The sequence below is a fragment of the Monodelphis domestica genome, chromosome 2, assembly GCF_027887165.1.
Source record: "Monodelphis domestica isolate mMonDom1 chromosome 2, mMonDom1.pri, whole genome shotgun sequence".
Taxonomy (NCBI): domain Eukaryota; kingdom Metazoa; phylum Chordata; class Mammalia; order Didelphimorphia; family Didelphidae; genus Monodelphis; species Monodelphis domestica.
Genome location: NC_077228.1, coordinates 80,742,736 through 80,762,481, shown reverse-complemented (window position 1 = coordinate 80,762,481; position 19,746 = coordinate 80,742,736). Strand labels below are relative to the sequence as shown.

The 19,746-nt window shown below is 38.6% G+C and overlaps 1 long non-coding RNA gene across 1 annotated transcript in view; it reads right to left on the bottom strand.

The window, feature by feature from the left end:
• Window positions 1–16,049: 16,049 nt before the first annotated feature.
• Window positions 16,050–19,746, bottom strand: part of LOC103099218 (uncharacterized) — a 43,946-nt gene continuing 40,249 nt past the window's right edge. Inside the window, exon 3 of the long non-coding RNA XR_008916121.1 lies at window positions 16,050–18,349. This is a non-coding gene — a long non-coding RNA (uncharacterized LOC103099218). The remainder of the gene's footprint in view (window positions 18,350–19,746) is intronic.

Genomic DNA, 19,746 nt, shown 5'->3' with positions numbered 1-19,746 from the left:
CTGAGATAATATACACAGGCATAAGAGTATAGAGTTCACTCAACCATCATCTTAGTCCAGTGATGGCAAACCCTTTAGATTGAGTGCCCAAACTACAACCATTACATGGCATGTGAGCCTTCCACCTTAACTGCAAATGGGAGAGGGAGGAAGTGTTCTTATTGGGCTGCTGGGCAGAGGAGTGGATCATGTGAGAAATGTCCTTAGGCACAGGTGGAAAGAGGGAAGGGAGCAGCCTACTCCAGCATGCATGTGGGAAGACAAATTTCATATCCAGTTGCTCTCCCACCTTTAACCTTTTGCTTCTTGGTTCTATTTTCCTGCCTTCCTTACCATTTATCCCTTTATTGTTTTAGCCTAATATATTCTCTTTACTCCCTCTTTTCTCCCCTAACTGCTTTCCCTTGTAGTCTTACCTTTTTCTACCTGGTCACATCTAAATTTCACTGGCTGGAGAACTGGAAATAATTTACAAATTAAAGGAGATATATTGAATCATTTATTTTAGACTTGAGTTTTTGTTTTTTGGGGGCAGGGAGAGATTATCTTCTCTTGAATAAAAAAAATTTAATTACATATTTGGTTTTACACTACCATTTTGAAATAATATCCTCTACTCTGGAAGCCATCCTTTGTGACAAAGGAATAAAGAAAAGTCTTCTCTTCTCTGAATTAATCATATTCTTTTTTTTTAAAAAAACCCTAACCTTCCATCTTGGAGTCAATACTGTGTACTGACTCCAAGGCAGAAGAGTGGTAAGGGCTAGGCAATGGGGTCAAGTGACCTGCCCAGGGTCACACAGTTGGGAAGTGTCTGAGGCCAGATTTGAACCTAGGATCTCCCATCTTTAAGCCTGGCTCCCAATCTACTGAGCTACCCAACTGCCCTCTGAATTAATCATATTCTTAAAGTGTAACAATATTACCATGCTGAGTCATTTGTAACATTTTATATAAGATTAGATCAAATTGTACCCATTGACATTCAAATAGTGCTCAAAATTTAGAAAAATATGTTGTTTTTAAATATATGCTAGGAATTGTTTTGGATTTGATCATTATAAATCTGATCAGCAGCTGACAAAATAAAAATTAAAGTGATCATCTATAGTTTATCCCAAGGGCTAATGTACAAAGAATGAAATAATCCCAATTTATAAAAAGCTTACATTCTAAAGGAGATCACAGGCTACTTATAAATGTAAAGTGAATAAATACAAAAAAGTTAAGATACCAAATAATCTGAATGTAAAGGCACTAGATAGTGGAATTAAACAAAACTTCATGGAGAAGATGGTACTAGAATTTGGTCTTAAAGGGAAAAGTGCATTCTAGGAATGTAGGATGACCAGTCGTGATGTTTCATGTGAAGAAAATAGGGAACACAAGTTTGATTGGATTTCCAAGTTAGGAGGAGAAATAATATCCATTAAAGCTGGAAAGATAGGTTGGGGACAATTTAGAAAGCTAAACAAGAGTTTGTTTTATCCTAAAAACATTAGGAAGCCACTAGAGTCAAGAACTGACTTTGGCGGCACTGTGTATTACAAACAAGAATGGGGACAGACAGGGAAGGGTAGAAGCTGTTGCAATAATTTAGGCAATTACCACCAAGTAACATAGTACCTGTGCTAAGTGGAGAGAAAAGTTTGAATGTAAGTTAGAAATATTGAGATATGATAGCTAATGTGTAGAGTTGCAAAGTGCAGTTATGGAGAAAGTTGGTATTGTGAAGAATGGTGGTGCCTTCAACAGGGAAAAGATAAATGATTTCAGTTTGAGACATACTGAAACATTAAATTTGAAATTTCCAAGAGGCAGTGAATTGGTTGTGTGGGGCTGAAGAATGACAGGCTGGGGGCATCTGCATAAAGACAACTAAACCCATTGGAACTGAGGACCAAGAAAGAGTATAAAGGAAGAGAAGAGGGCCTAAGGCAGAGCACCCATAGTTTACAGGAGGAGGAATATGGATAATAAGTCAACAAGAAAACTAAGGACTGGCCAAAATGGGTGGGAGAACCAGAGGTATTAGTATCAATAAAAAAAAACAAACAAAAAAAATAGAAAATATCCAGGAAGAGTGGATGGTCATCAATGTTAAAGGCAACAGATGGGTTAATAAGCCTGAGGACTAAAAAACCATTAGATTTGGCAAATAACCAATCATTGGTGAATTTGAGGAGAGCAATTTTAATTAAGAAGTTGGAAGCCAGATTGGAGTGGAAAACCCTTTTGAAGGGATCTCTACAAAAGAAAGGCTCAGCTATGCTAACACATTTGTGATCCTGTAGAAGGGCAGGGACAGACAGCTGTGGCCACCAATATAACTGTGTACTTCCTCCTAGCTAAATAGGAACCAGAACTGGGGAGCAATAGCTGGAGGCCTAAGGAGCAAACTGAAAGTAAGATATATCATTCACCTCTAGATGGTGCTGCTTAACTACATTGGCAAATTCTTTTCCTCTAGATTCTTAAGTACCATCTTGGAAGAAGTCCAAATGCCTGGATTTTCTTGGCCATTAATAAATTTGCCCTGTGCATAAATGGAATGACTTTGGGTTCACGAAAGCTATGTCAATACAGCACAAACTCTGACAGGTTCTACCATGCTGGAAAGGCTTTGTGTATAGAATGATAGTTTGTATATCTGTTATCAAAGGCTACATTCCTAGAGATTCATCACCAGATTGGTCACAAGATTAAGAATTTTTCAACCACAAAAACTCTTAAAGACCATATACCAAGTCATACCAGCATTGTGGGTACAAGTTGGTAAAAGGGGTACTACGATGACAAAATTACTGATTCTTTGAAGTATTAGAATTGAAGGAAGGACATGATACACAATTACAGGCAAGAGGTCATTGTTCAAGGGTTTATAATATGTTATTAGTAGCAGAGTTAAGATTAGAACCTAAATCTTCTGATTCCAGATACACACACACACACACACACACACACACACACACACACACACACACAATCTTGGGATTCTTCCAGCTTCAAGAGAGAAGATGGATAGTGACAACCCTATTGAAAATTGCAAAAGAAAGACTGGGAAGAAGCTCAAAGAAGAACCAAGAGAGCAAATATTCTCGAACTCTCTCTGTCAGCAACTCTGCCAGGCCCTAATGCAGGCACAGGGCACTGATATCCACCAATGAGGAGAGAGTCCCATATCCAAGGGTTTGGGGACTAGAGTTATATTATGTAAACTATCAATATAACTGACTATAGGCATAACAAGAACAACAAAATTTTATGGTTATATTAATAGATGTAGGAACAGCTCTTGACAAAATCCAAAACCCATTTAACACACACTAGAAAACTGGAATAATGGACCTTTCCTTAACATGGTAAAATATGTGTGTGCATGTATACACACACATACACACACACACACCAAGAGCCAGCTTTATATGTAATAGGGATAAACTAGAATCCCTTCCAATAAAAAGATGTGAGTTATATACGTTGTCACTCTGTTATTTGGCATAATGCTAGAAATGTTAGTTATAACAATAATACAATAAAAAGAAATTTATTAAATGAACATAGGTTAAGAAGAACCACTATTTTTTTTAATTATATAAAGGTATATTTATGCAACAATTAAAATTCTCATGAGGCTTTATCTTAATTTTGTAGTTATTTACTAGATACCAAAGAGGAAGAGGGAGGGAGAAGGAGACAGGGATAGAGACAGAGGTGGGGAAGAGACAGAGAGGGAGAGGGAGAGGGAAAGGGAGAGGGAGAGGGAGAGAGAGAGGGAAAGAGAAAGAGAAGGAGAGAGAGAAAGGGAGAGGGGGAGAGGAGAGAGAGAAGCGTGAATTGCTGCTTGGCTGGCTAGCTCTTCCAGCTGCCTATTCCATGACCAGAGTAAGCCAAGCCAGAGCCAGATTTCATACCCTCCTGAATCTGTAGTTCCAGGAAAAAGGGCTGACTTCCTGCTCCTTCCATCTTCCTGATGTCCCTTTTCAGAGCCTCTCTGATTAGAGATATGGACTTCAATAAGGACAAAAGGTAGGCCTTCCAGGCATCAATTACAATCACATGTAGCCATGGCCCACCTATACTCTTCCTCACATGGGGATCTGCCTGCTGATTTAGTTACTTCACCACTCAAGAAACTTCAAGAAACTTCTACCAATCCTTACCAAAAACAAAAGATGTAGACAAAAGGAGGGAGGCTCCTATCCATGGCTTCAGAGAGGGACAGTTTGAGCTTCAGCCTTAAAATCAAAAGTTTTGAGTTTTAAAATCAAAAGATTATTTGAAGGATCGAAAGGTATACAAATTAATATTAACTCTCCACATTTATAAAACCCTAAAACGTCATCTAAAATTTACAATTACTAATACCAGCAAAATTTCAGGATACAATATCACAAAAATAATCAGTATTTGTATATATCAATAAAACCTGACAGAGAGTTCAATTAAATTTAAAATGACCAAAGAGTATAAAATACAAATAGAATTATATGAGTATAGTTACAAAACTTGGTTAACAGAAATAAAGACAGACCCCCAAAAGAGAAATATTAATTGCTTCTTCTTGGTGGTGAAAGCACAAATTCCAGGGATGTTCCAGACCTAATTCACACAGGCTCTCAAGAGCTAGTTGTTCATTTTTCAATGTAAGCATTTACATCTTGGAACCAGAGCTTAATTGATTATTTTGGTGATCATCTAAACTTAAGTAATTGAGAAAATGTTAATAATACATATTAAACTTAAAGTGTGTTCTGGGTACATTTTTTCCCCCAGAGAAGTTGTTGTTAACATTTACAAATACATCACTGACTTTAACTTCCATCAAACAAATTCATCTCTACTCTGATATTTAATTATGAGGAAACCTGGGCCAAATTTTACCTGTCCTACAAATATTCTAAGCTTCTCCATTAGTTCAAAATAATACCTGATGTTTACTTTCTGAATTCCTGATGGAGAAACTAACTAAACTGGGAAGTGAAAACAAAGGATATATCTCACCACATTAAAAATGTGTTTATATTGGCCAAGTGTAATCTGCTAAACGAGGGTTCTCTTAGGAAAAGGGTTCTACAGTTATTGTATAAGTGGATATCTTATAAATATAGGGGCAGTGTAAGAATTGAATTTCCTAGTGTTTTTTTTTAAAGCATTCATTGTGAAGTTTTTAAAGACCCTTTTGAAGAGTTCTGATAAGTTCCCTGACCTAGCATATGGCACTCAAGGCTGCTAGAGATGAAATAAAACACCAGGCAGAAGGTTAGATCTGCTAAATTCTGCTAAGTGATTTAATACTAATGGGTTTGGGAGATCAGAGAGTACAGAAACAGAATTGGAAAAGATTTTAAGAAATTATTTAATCCATCCTCCCTCCCCCTTACAAAAAAGCTTCCACTAAACACTCCAGACAGATGGGTATTGATCTCAGAACCTAATCTCATGTTGTGTAAGATCCAAACTGGATTCAAGACTTTCCATTAAATAAGCTAGCCCATCTTATAGATCCAGACTCATTTCTTGATACTCCCCAGCCCAGTCTCTTCATTCTACAGAATCATAAAGCCAGAAGCCATTTGGTTCAGCTGGTAAAGAAACTAGCCTTCCATCATGCAAGTTCCTTGTGGTCTCCATCCATACAGCCTGATCCCTCTTAAGACCTTCCTCAAGCTCTTCTCCTTCATTAGTATGCCCTTAGGCCTCTCCTCTACCAAACCAAATCTCATCCTTTCACCATAAACCAGTACAAGAATCATCACCTCCAGGAACATCTACCTCATAGAATGGCTGAATAAATTGTGGTATATGTTGGTGATGGAATACTATTGTGCTATTAGAAATGATAAGCAAGATGATTTCAGAAAAAGCTGGAAAGATCTGTGGGAACTGATGCAGAATGAAATAAGCAGAACTGGAAGAACACTGTACACAGTAACAGCAATATTGGACGACGACTATCTGTGAAAACCTGGCTACTCTCAGTAATGCAACGATCAGGGACAATCCTGAAAGACTTATGAGGGGGCGTGCTACCCATCTCCAGAGAAAGAACTGTTAGAGTCATCTTTCACATCGGTGTATTTATAGTTTTATTTTGGGGCTTGGGTTATATATGACTTTAGTCTTACAACAATGACCAATATGGAAGTGTGTTTTGCATGATAATAAAAAGAAAATTAAAAAAAGAAGCCTACCCCATAGCAAGTATTCCCGTAACTCTTAATTTCTTCTAGTATAGTGGTTTTCATATAGCTTCCATACACTTGCTTATGAAATGTAATCAAATTATGACTGTTGGACAGCTAAGTGGTACAGTGAGCAGAGCACTGGCCTGGAGTCAGGAGAAGTCCAAGTTCAAAACCTCTCTCACACACTTACTACCTAGGTGTAACCCTGGGCAAATCACTTCAATTATTGCCTCGATTTCCTTATACCTAGTACAATGGAGTCAATAATAGCACCTACCTTCCAGGGTTGTTGTGAGAATACAATGCCATTTGTAAAGCACTTTGCAAAACTTAAACTTCTATATAAATTCCAGCAGTTATTATCAAGATGCTATATTATATTTATATTTTGTCCTCCAACTATATTGTAGTTCACCAAGTCAACAGCACCCTACCATGTGCCAAGCTTAGGTCACTGAATTGACTCCTTAGTGAATAAATTCAAGACTACACTGTCCTCTTCTCTTGAATTCCTATCACTAATCTTACCCTACAAAGCCTCAGCCTTGGATTACTCCCACTTTTCCTTTGCTTTTACTTACCTGCTGCTGAGCAAAGCTGGAAAAAGTTAAAACACACACACACACACACACACACACATACGCTGACTTGGACCACTATTTATGTTTCATGACCTCAACTGCATAAAAGTAATCAGTCCTTTTATAGTTTCCTAATTGACTCACAGTCCAACTTACTACAGAAGTGGACTTGCCCAGAGTCACCCAGCTAGTAAATGTCTGAGGCATCAGCTTTGAAGATGAAGCTCAGCTAAGCCCCCTGTTCATCAGAGTCCTGCAAGGTCTCAGATCTGTCACTGGCCCTGACACCCCACCAACAATGAGGATTCTCTGGAGAAGGGACATTAAGGTCTTACCATTCCAGAGCTGTGAATTACCTGGCTATGTGTTCCCTATATGTATTCCTCATTACTGTTGTGCTTTACATTTGTGGACTACTATGACAAGGAAATCACTTTAAAAGACTGATATATATTAATTTAAGGTCGCCAAGGAATCAGCTATGTAATTCCTAATTGAAAAACTCAAGTCAGCCGTCAGCCTTTTTTGGAGTTTAATTACAATAGGAGTAAGAAAGGAATTAGAGATAGAGAGAGAGAAAAAGGGAGAGAAGGGAATAGGGCTTAAATACCCCTTCTGTTTAAGCTGGGCCAAAAGGCCCAAGCCCTTAGATAGCTGAGGCAAAGGAAAGAGATCAGTCCCTATCACTCACGTGACCAAAATGGAGAAACAGTCTCAGGGGCCTCCACCTCCAGCTTCCTTCAGAGCAAGCTTCTCAGAGCACAACCTCTCAGAGCAAAAACTCTCCACCACCACCCCCCCCAGTCCTCAGACCCTGCTATCTTTAAGGAAAACATCCAAGTTCCCTCCCCTCAGTTCTCACATCTACCAATCACTGTCCATGTCTTCCCTGTGCCAATGGTGGCTCTAGCTTAACCCAGGACCGCCCAGAGGTCTGTGGCTTTGCACATGTCTGTTGAAGGTCATATTCTCAAATAATTAAATCTTGATCCTTTGCTACAGCCCTTCCTAAATCCTGTTACCCTGAGTAGGGTGGAGATTGGAATAATTAAATTTTGATCTATGCTGCAGCCCTTTCCATTGTTCAACAAAAGGTTTCTGTCCTAAAGTAATCTTAAGAAGGGAGGAGAAGGAACCTCCCATGCCAATGGGGTTCACATTCCAATAAACTATCAGTAAGAAATTTTTCAAGTATGAAATTTCCCAATGGTGAAATTTCCAACATTTATAAGTCTAAGAAATTTTAAGGTTTACACTACGTGTGTCATTTCGGAGATTACACTTCATTTGGGGTGGAGGTGAGGAGGAATCCTTAGTAACTATTGCTCTCTAGGTGCCTTTTCTAAAGCTATTTGAGTTCACTGGTTATTTGTTTTGTTTTTAATATTTTATTTTTCCCAAAATACAATTTTTTTAGTTCTTTTTTTAAAAATTTGAGTTCCAAATTCTCTTCCTCCATGTTTTCCCTCCCATACCTCCCCACAAGACAGTAAACAATCTGATAGAGATTTTATATGTGAAATCATGTAAAACATTTTTTCATATTAGTCATTTTGTGGATGAAATCTCAAATGAAAAAGAAAAAAGAGAAAATGAAATATCTTATGTTTCACTCTGCAATGACTCCATCAGTTCTTTCTCTGAGAACAGATGGCATTTTTCTTCATGAATCTCTGGGATTGTCTTGAATCACTGCATTGCAGAGAATAGCTAAGTTGTTCACCATTGTTCATCAAAAAATATTGCTGTCACTATACAATGTTCTTCTGGTTCTGCTCACTTCTCTTTGCATCAGTTCATGTAAGTCTTTCCAGATTTTTCTGAAATCACCCTGCTTGTCATTTCTTAGCACAATAGTATTCCATCACAATCATGTACCACAACTTATTCAGCTATTACCCAATTGATGGACATTCCTCAAGTTCCAATTTTTTGCTATCACTGGTTGATTAAGTGATACACCAGTAGGTGTTCTGTGAATTATAGTGTTAGGAGCAGTCACTCATAAGGATACTCCAGGTTTCAGTCTCCCCTCTCCAGACCCAACTTATTAGGGCCAATGTGAATTGTGGGAGTGAAAGCAGAAAGGGTGCTACAATAATACAGGGTGTCCCAAAATTCTTAATGTGGTTTTAGTTTTATCAATGTAATATTGACATTTTAATATTATACCAAATGTAATATTTAGAAATTTGTTTGGAAATATATTAGTTTAAAAAAGAGATTATTGTGGTTGCCATTTATAACAATAATTAATCCTTAAGTCACGAGAATGATAGTAGCGTTTAACAATTTAATTTTAATATAAATATAGTCTAAGAAAAATAAAGAGGGAAGAAAATAGAAAAAAAATTTCCTCACCTATCACCCTAATCTTACCAGCCCAAGTGAGTGTCTTCTATCCTCGCCACCAACACTGAATTGCAGACAAACCCTCAGCCAAAGACCTCCAGAGAAGAGCCCAGACTCCTCTATGGTCTCATTTTTATAGTCCTCCTTCTCCATGTCACATCCTTTTGCTCTGCGCAGGTCTACTACATCTCAGGAACTAATCAATGTCTCTCTGACCTGGATCTGTAACTCCTAGTTCTGGGTCGCTAATAGGCTGACTCAATCCTAGGAGGAAGGGGTTCTCTTTACACATCACTCTGTTTCTATGTACATCCCCCCCCCCCCCACATAAAGTGCAGACTCTTTGAAATGTAAGGGTTAAATTTAATGGTTGGACAATAATTTTATGACATTATGTGGTCACCAATGTCTCAAGTCAGAAATTTATAAATATTTACAAAATGGAGAGGAAACAATAAAGTAGAGAAATGTAAAGAGGTTAGAAAGTTTTTCTATCTTAATTCAAGCAGAGATTAATTAGCTCTCAGCCAGGGCGGCCAGTAGTGAGTAACCACATAGCTTCTTCCAAGATGGAAGCCAGTCTCTCCAGAAACTAGGAAAGAAGTCAGTCTTTCACTCAACCCATGAAGTAGTCCAAGAGTCAAGAGTCAGAGTCCAAATTGAAACTGAGCTCCAAGTCCCTGCTCCTTCGAAGACTATCTCCAGAAGACACTCTCTTCAGACTATCTTCTCAAAGACAATCTGCTCTGAGGGAGTTAGGGGCTTGCTTTTATCATGCTGAAGGTGTCAATTCTTATCAAAGGCCTCTGAAAGTGTCAACTCTAATCATTGGATTCACAAGTTTGAAATCCATACCTCTCATCCTCTGGAGGTATAAGCTCTTATCAAATGATTCACAAGTTTCTGGAGTTGTCACCCATCTTAGTAAGTGACTTGCAAACTCCTCCATCTAGTTCAAGCTTTTCGTTGGTTCAATCAAAAGATAGACAAAGGAGAGTAAATCCTGTCTTCAGTCTAGTGAAGTACAAAGTAGGGGTACTTTAAGATAGTGTTAACTCAAGACAGACAATAGAGTAAAGAATTCTCTTTCACAGAAGGCAGGGATTATTTCATTTTTATATTTGTATCCTTAGCATCTAATACAGAGTTCTGTTCTTTGAGATCAAGGTCTTTCTGTATCTATCTTTGTATCCTAAGCATCTAGCTTGGGACCTTATAGTAATGTATATTCAAAATCAGGTAGCTTTAAAAGCTACTCAGCTTTATGTAAATAACAATTCGATATAACTAGTAAATTGATTTTCTTTCACCTGTCCAATTTCTTAGCTATTGTAATAGCATTCATAAATCTTCTTCATTTAGCCTTGATGAATTGTCAGGGTTTATTCCTCCCATCCTTTCTCAGATAAAAAGATTATAATTGTTTGCATCTATGAAATACCTTTGTTTCAAAATCTTATAATAATTTCCCAATCAACCTTTGCCCTTAGGAAAAGGAAAAGTGCCACTATTTCTTATTTTGATCTGTTAAAGAGGAGAACTAAGGCTCAAGGTCTAAAAATAAGTCAAGTTAAGTTTACAAATATTTACTGCATCTCTACCCATGATGCCCAGGCCTTTGCTGAGTGATTTTGGGAAAACAGAGAAGAAATATAAGCTATATTCCCAATTCTCAAGAATCTAGCTGGAGAGAGAAAACTAAGACACATAAAACAATGAGACCAATACAAGTCAGAAAGGGCTGGATGGCCTAATAATTGGGGATTTTTCTTCAGATGTGTGTTGGACTAAATGATAGTTGACTCTGATATTGTGATTTGATTGTACAACTCCTAAAGCCAGAGTCAACTTTAAGTTATTCAAATTAATGTGAGTATATATCTAAATGCTAAATTAAGTGGGGATGGATTTTCTATATTTATTCCATGTATTTATATCAGTGGTTCCCAAATTTTGGGTCTCAGAATTCCTTTCATGATCTTAAAAATGAGAATTCCCCAAAGAGTTTTTACTGATGTGGGTTTTATCTGTAGATATTAAACACATTAAAATCTCATAATAATATGAAAATGGTTTTTCTATTTTCATTTATGTCTTTTATGCCTTCCAGACCCCTGAAAAGGGTTACTGAAAACCACTGGTTTGTATATGTATTTGTTGTATCCCCTGTTTGAATGGAAGCTCCTTAAGAATAGGGATTGTTTCATTCATTGTACTTGTGTTCCTCCTGCCTGGTACAAAGTAAGCAAATCAAGGAAACAATCATGTATTTGTATCACCAGTACCTGGCACATAACAAGCAAGTCAAATCAAGTCAAGAAGCATTCCTTAAGGGCCCCCTACTTTCCTGGCCCATGCTAAAGGCCAGAGATAACAAAGAAAGGCAGAAAACATCCTCTGCTTCCACAGAGCTCCTGGTAAGGCAGCTGAGGTGCTGCAGAAGATAGAGGGCTAGGGCCAGATCAAAGACCTCAGTTTGTTTGCCTCAGTTTTCCCTTCTATAAAATGGGGATAATTACAGTATCTCCCCTGCAGGATTGCTATGAGAACTGAATGAGATAATATTTGTAAAGGTTTTAGTATAGTACCTAGTGAATAATGAGGGTGGTTTGGTCCTTTCAGTCATGTCTGACTCTTCCTGACCCCATCTGGAGTTCTCTTGGTAGAGATACTGGAGTGGTTTGTCATTTCCTTCTCAAGCTCATTTTATAATTGAAGAAACTGAGACAAATGGGCTAAGTGACTTCCCCAGGGTTGCACACACTTGAACCCAGCACTATCTGCTGTATCGCCTATGTGTGAAGGAAATTTACCAACCTACCCCCCTTTTCTGGGGTCACACAGGTGCTGACATCTCCTGTAGACTATCCAGCATGAGCCTGAACTTGACTTGAGGATTGTGTGAAAGAAATCATTGAGTGAATTGGGTCACAAGGAGAGAATGGCAGTCAGAAAAAGGCAGCAACAGAGTCAAGGGATCATGAGACAGGGCAGGGGGACGTCCTAGCACCGGCCCCTGGACTGCACTCCCCTGCCCCTCCCCGAAGCCACTGTTGGCTCCAGAGCCCAAAGTGTAAGAGTTAGTAGGTGGAGACAAAATTTGATAAACTGAGGCAAGAGCAGATTTTGGCCTCTTCTCTTCTGTGTTTGTTGCTGACTGGACTTCCCTGTGAGCAGGGCTGGGGGGCCCTACTGGCTGCCACAGAATAGCAAGCTAGATGGAGCAGCAAGGAAAGGAACCTGTAAGTCTCTCTCCTGTTTTAACATTTTTTCCCTAATACTTTTGATTTAATAAAATTATTCATTTACAGCCAGTGTCATCATTTCCCCTCTTACACCTAGCTGCCCCTATATAAATGCTTATCCACCTTTTCCCCTTCTAATGGGGGAGGCGCTTAATCTATACTTATTAAGTTCATCCCTTCCAAGGTAATGTACAAGGAGGCCAGCCTGACTCTATTCCAGTGTACTGGGGAGAGCCTGGGAGCCTAGAAAGGGAGGGTGGAGCTAAAGCACAAAGAGCTGAAGGGACAGGAGGAGGCTTTTGTATTTAATCTTGGAAATAAAACAGAAAAGACCTTGTGTAGAAGATAGCACTTGAGCTGGGCACTGAAGGATACTAGAGATTCTAGAAAACTGAGGAAGAATATTCTGAGAACTGCAAAGGTATCTGGATGGGAGATGGCCTGTTATGTGTACGGAATAAGAATAACAATAATTAACTAATGCATAACCCTTTGAGATTTGCAATGGTGTACAAATATTATCTCACTTTGTCCTCAGGACAACCTAGGAGGTAGTAGATGTTCCAAGGCTAGATCTGAACTAGATCCATTGTACCACCTGCCAATCTCAACAAGAATAACAACAATCATCCAAAAAAAAAATGTTTTGAAACCCATACCTTCCCGACTTAGAATCAATACTGTGTATTGGCTCCAAGGCAGAAGAGCGGTAAGGGCTAGGCAATGGGGGTTGTGACTTGCCCAGGATCACACAGCTAGGAAGTAGCTGAGGTCAAATTTGAACCCAGGACCTCTCTGGGCTGGCTCTCAATCTACTTAGCCACCCAGCTGCCCCCAATAATCCAAATTTAAATAGTACCTTAAGGCTTCCAAAGTTTCCTTATCTATAAAATGAGGAATTTGGGCTAGACTACTTCTGAGGTTCTTTCCAATTCTAAATCAACAATCCTCTTATTTTATGCTCCACTTGAGTCACAAAGGTCCAGTGAGGTTGGTGGTTCCAAGTATTCTTGTCCATCTTTTTCGTGGCCCTTGTGTCTGTTGAAACTTGGCTCATACACCTGCTTCTATGTAACCCCTTTCTTTCTTTTTCTAACTACTAGTGCCTTTCCCCCTGCAATTTGCAGGACCAACCTAGACAAACTCTTCTAAAATGAGAAGATAGCATCTCCCTTGTAGAGTTCTAGAGATATGCTCTGAGGATTTAGGGTAGTTTTGGTTATTGACTTGAGCTCCCATTCCAGTATGTTTCCCCCCTCTGTTAGCCTCCAGGCCCCAGGTCTCTCTAAGTAATAGAAAAATAGTAGCTTTTACAAAAAGGTATTTACTTAGATAATAGCAAGAACAAAAGGAAAAACATTTTACCTCAACATCTGGGGGAAACACTCTCCCTTATAATTACCTTGGGCCCTGGGAAGAGGAAGCTCAGACTAAATTAACCCCTCAGAGACATATGCAAGACTGCTTAATAATAATGATTGTCAATTGGGTCATTCATAGATTTTACAGATGTGAAAAATGAGCTAAGCTAACTTTCCCAAGGTCCTATAAATGGTGTCAGAGCTGGGACTCATGCCCAGGTCTTATGACTTCTGCAGAATTCTTTTTCTGTTGTCATGATTAGTTGAGTACATGTTTGTTCTCAATTCTCAGCCATTTAAAAAATAAATCTTCCTCAAATCATCATCATTCCTGTTTGTGGACCACATAGTACCACTGCCTCTGGCCAGAGGCAAGCTCATAGGCTCTAGCCTTCTGTAGTTGTCTGATTCTTTTTGCTTATATCCATGTTACTATAGAGACCCTGGAGAAGTGAGCCAAAACTGAGCAGTTACTCAAGGAGTCTCACCTTTCAGTCTAAAGGAATCTCAATAGAGATAGTAATGATGAAGACAATTTTTAAAACTGTACTAAAATTATATCCCCAGTCTTGATCTCCCCGTAGAACATAGAATCCCTTGTTCTTGCTCTGAGGTAGAGTAAAACCACCACCATATGAAAGAATACTCCAAATCATTAATAAGAAAAATCAAAATCAAAATTAAAATAACCCTTAAGTCTTACCTCACACCCTGCAAATTGGTAAAAAATGACCAAAAAATGGCAATTGATGTTGGATGGGGTCATACAATAATAGATACACTATGGTGGAACTGTGAAATGGTGCAGCCTTTATGGAACACAATTTTAAATTATATAAAGTGATTAAAATGTTCAGTCTCTGAACCAGAGATTCCAATACTGGGTTTACACACCAAGGAAGTTATCAAAAGTGGATGTAACAAAAATTATAAAGACCAAGCAGGACTTGAATAAAGAGATATGAGAGAACATCCCCCAACTCATCCTTTTGTGGAGATGGGAGACTCTCAGGTGTTACATATCTCACAGGTTTACAAACTTTGTCAATATGTCAATCAGTTGTGCTTACTTATTTTTCCTCTTTAAACATGCTATTTGTAACATGGGGTGACTCTTAAAGAAGGGAAAGGGACAGTAACTGAGAAAATTATGATAATGTAAAGAAACAGAAGACATCAATAAAAACTTATTTTTAAAAATCAAAAGAATAGAACCAAGCCATCCTTTATAGGCTTTCCATTTAGTTGGCTTTGACTGTAGGAAAGGCAGGTCTCCTTGGCATGTCCCGGCAAAATGACTTTGTGATTAACCTTGATGTTGCCTAAAGAAGCCAAATCCACAGACTCAGGTCCTCACCATCAGGACAGTGCCAGTTCACTCTAGAGTCAACCATCTCACAACCTTCATAACTAGTCTTAACCCATAAAAAGTGTTATCAGGGACTGGTCTGCCTCTTTGGCTTTTTCCTCTCAGATGTGTTCAAAAGAGGGCAGAATCAGCCCTTGGTGGGAAACCCTTTAGGCACTTATGTTCCAAGCATATGGCTCATTAATTTATAACCCCACTGTTGCTTCTGTCCCTGCTGTGTCCATTATTTCTGATTTTAGGTGAAGGATATTAGACCTGGCTCTTACCCTATGGGCGTGAAAGCCTCAGGAGAGCAAGCAACCAGAAAGGCCTGGGTATGGAATCCATGCCAGATTTTGTAGCCAGGCAGTTCATCACTGAGGGGCCAAGGCACAGCCTTTGGCCTTTGAGACCCAGCCCAATAGACTCTTCTCCCTACTAAGTACGCTGCATTTGCAAATGAACTTGGTAGGGTGAACACTATATAGTCTAATACTAAGTCAAATCTAATTCCACTTTTTCAAGGGACATGGGGGGTGGGTGGGGCAGAAGGGATAGTGTATGCCTAGCTGTTGAGTAGCAAATGCTTATAACATCTCTTTTTGCTATATGTTTGCAATAAATATCTTTGTAAAGACTAATCGATGTAAAGTGATTAAATAAAATTGGGTAGTAACCACTGCAGGCTAACAGTGAGGGGAACACACCAAAATGGGGGTTCAAGCTGATAGTAGTAGAGGAGTCCAATCTGAACCCTCTGAAAGGAGAGGTGTAGCTGGCCCAGTGAATTTAGAGCTTCTCTACAGTAGCCTTTCTGCAGAGCCAAAAGGAGAGTTTGGTATCCACAGTATGCCACCCCAGCTTGTAAGGACATACAACAGCCCTGGGCCATAGCAACCCAAACGTATATAAGAAAGTATGACAGTATAACAAGAAGGAAGTTTGCCTAGGGAAGGACTGGAGTTGCCCCACTTCACTGAGTCATATTCTAGCAGATGCTTAAAAGGGTAAAAGCTCTCAGTATCTAGACCAAACTATTTCTTCCATTCCAGATCTGGGGAGTCTGAATGTAGACAGATTAGAGACCTCCAAAACTAACTCATTGTACTAGAGGAAGAAAACCAAAATATTTATTATCCTAACGACTGAGATTTTCCAGAATTTCCATGTTATGATTAAAATTATTAGAGAGACTGGTTTGGGAGAAGAATATCAATTTATTGATTAGGCTAGCATTTTAACCAATAAAGTGATGTCAGTGGCCCCCTTGAATGACCAAAGACCCCAAAATTCCTTTGGAAAGGTCTATAAATAGAGTCTGGTAGTTCATTATTCAGTCCCTCCCTTGAATCTCCCAAGATATCTCTAATTGGTAAATAGCTAATAATTAGGAGATGGTCCTTCAAACTCCCAACCCCTCCCCAAACCATAGCAGATGGAGATCATATCCATTGTCTCCCTTTTTTTTAATCAACCAAATTTTGTTTAAAAAAAGACAAAGAAAGTGTGAAAATCTGTAGATAAGAGGAAGCTCCTCTAATCTAGGGGGCCCTGACATAGAAATTAATTCAGTATATGAAAAATAAATTCTCATACCCAGAATCTCAAATTATTTGTTATCATGAGGATTGAGATTTCCCTAGATAGCTTTTCCTGGTCTGTTTTTTTGTTTTGTTTTGTTTTATTAGTCCCTTTTGGCTAAAGTATCATAGTCATTTCCTACTCCTAAACTTGAGAATGAGACTTCCCTTGTGACAAAAAAAAAAGAAATTAAGAAAAAACATCTGCTATGTGATAATAAATACAATATATTGTCCTAGGAGCCCCTCTACACCTCTGCCTCAAGGGTGGAGATATGCTTCATTATCTCTTCTCTAAATCACTTGTATTTTCCATTACTCATAATTCAACTTCCTCTTAATGATCTGTTCATTTTCATTGTTGTTCCTGTCATTGTATACTTTTCTCTTGGTTCTGATGATTTTTCTTCATCAGTTCATGCACTTCTCACATTCCTTGTGTTCCTCCCTTATTCCTACATAATCATATTCCATACTACGTGCATATATCCGCTTTTTCATCTATTCCCAAATCAATGGGCACCTACTTTGTTTCCAGTTCTTTGCCATTTTATTTATCTGTTGGTTTTAGAAGAACAATGTTCTTGGACTGAAATCTTTATTTAATTAATTTAGAATATTTTTCAGAACAACCTTCTTGGGCAGCAGGGTGGGGACATATTCTTAGTAACCGATTTTTAAAAAAGAAGGATTAGAAGAATAAGGGTGTCCAGGACTGAGGTTTCAACTATGTTGTAGGTTCAAGGATGTCAAACTGTTTGCCCAAATCTTCAAACTGCTCATCCCAGGCTTCTTCTGCTTTACAAATATTAGCTCATTTGATCCTCCATGGCAGTTTCACAGAGTCCCCTCTTCCTTTAAAATATAGCTTGGGCACCATCTTATATATGAAACCTCTCCTGATCCCCTCAAATGCTCACCACTGGTGAGAGGGCTTGCTGAGCTTTTTTTCAGAGTGGCTCACTCATCCAACTGTCACCCAACTCTCACCTGGGTCTCCAAGAAGCTGTAGCAGGCACAGTGGCCACACCCCTAAACAACATCATGGCAGATTGGCTAAACTAGGTTGAGTGTAGCCCACAGGCTTTAAACCTGTGGGTAATCTAGGGGATGTATACTCCAAGCATGTGGAGACTTCTCCTGGCCAAATGGGCAGATGAAAACAATTTGGTTCAATGGCCATGAAGTCTACTAAAAGGAACCTTGTGGAGTGCTTAGAGCTTGGTCAGCCATCGAAGATGCCAAAGTCATAATCAGTCATCTTGACTTTTGTATTGCCCCTAGACTCATATGACAAAAAGAGAGAGTGAGGCTGACAATTCTGTACAATTATGCTTCACTAAAACCCAGTTCACTTAGAGCCAAGATGTCACTCACTGTGATATCATTGGTCTTCTTCAAAAATGAAGGATGAATAAAAACATACTTGTATTTATTAATTTTGTATTTATGCTGCATATATTCATAAATATGTATTTTTCCTCCGTGGTTAGAATACAATCTCATCAAAGCAGAGATTATTTTCTTCTTTGTAGTTTGTATGCTCAGTACTTGGCACAGTGCCTAGCATTAGAAGGCATTTAATAAATACTTGTTTATTCTTTGATTGAGGAATGAGTAGTTGTTTCTAAAAGACTTGAGGAGGATGGGCTTGTCCAGGCAACATAGCAAAGCAGGAAATAAGGCAAATGCATCTAGAAGCAGAGAGAAAAGTCAGAGTTAGGGGCCAAAGCAGTAAATAAAAAAATATGCTGTAGGTAAAGAGAGCCCCTGAGATTCTGCTTTAGGCTTTCTCTTTTTTCTCAGCCTTCTACCAGGATAATCTCATTCAATTTCATTATTTCAGATATCATAGATATGCGGATGACACCTCCATCTACCAAACTGGGAACTAATAGAAAGTCACATAGACCTGTTCTTGTTTTTCCGAATATAAAATGGGACTGTAACCTGACAAAAATGGCCAAATGAATGACACACCTAACCTATAGTCAAAAAACTCCTTTGTTCACCAGTGAGTTTCCATTTTCTCCAGGATTACCTCATTTTTTAAGTACTCCTAAACAGCTAAAGCACTTTGGCTTTGTTAGAGAGCTTTCGTAACCCCCATAGTTTTGTTTCTCCTAAGTACCTGTGGAGACTTTCATACTTGACAAAAACTTTCTAGCTCTAAGCTAGGGAAAAGTAGAAGAGAAGGGATGGCCTCCAAAGATTATACAGATATAAGTAACCATGAAATCCTGTTTATTTTTTTAAACCCTTACTTTCTGTCTTAGAATCATTGCTGTGTATTGTATTGATTCCAAGACAAAAAAGCTGTAAGGGCTAGGCAATGGGGATTAAATGCCTTAACCAGGTTCACACAGCTAGAAAGTGTCTGCAATCATATTTGAACCCAGGACCTCCTGTCTCTAGGCCTTGTTCTCAATCCACTGAGTCACCCAGCTGCCCCTTAAGAAGACTTAAAATCATTCTCAGATGAGTGAGCATCCATGGAAAGATCCAGGGAAATTGAGAATCAGAAGAGAAGATTTAGGTGGGATATACCATTTTATCCCCAAATATTTTTAGAGCCATCACATGAAAGAAAATTGGGCTTTTTTTCTTGGTCTCAATGAACAGGACTAATAAAAAATAGGTGGAACTTATAAGAGGCAGGATTAAGCCTGATGTCAGGAAAAAATTCCTACTAAGAACTATCTAGAAAAGTAGAATGAGCAGCCCTAGGAGAGAGTGAATTCCCTCTCACTAGAGATCTTTAAGCAAAGACTCAATGACCAGGAAGCAGAAATGTTCTAGAGGAATATCTTGCTAGGGTAATAGATAAATTAGCATACCTCCAAGGTCACTTCCATCTCAAGATTTTGAGAATTCCCCAACTCTAGCCAAGGACAGAGGCTGCAGGATTATTACAGTCTCCTTTAGGCAATGGGTTTTCTTTTTGTGATTTGTGTTTTCCTCTTTGATATTCCTTTTAATCTGACTTAATCTATATGAAAGTATTGGGAGGAGTAATTATAGCATGATTTCTTCCTAGATATTGAAGTTAGCATAAAGAACCTTTAAGGTACATACCATAAAGTGTTCTATA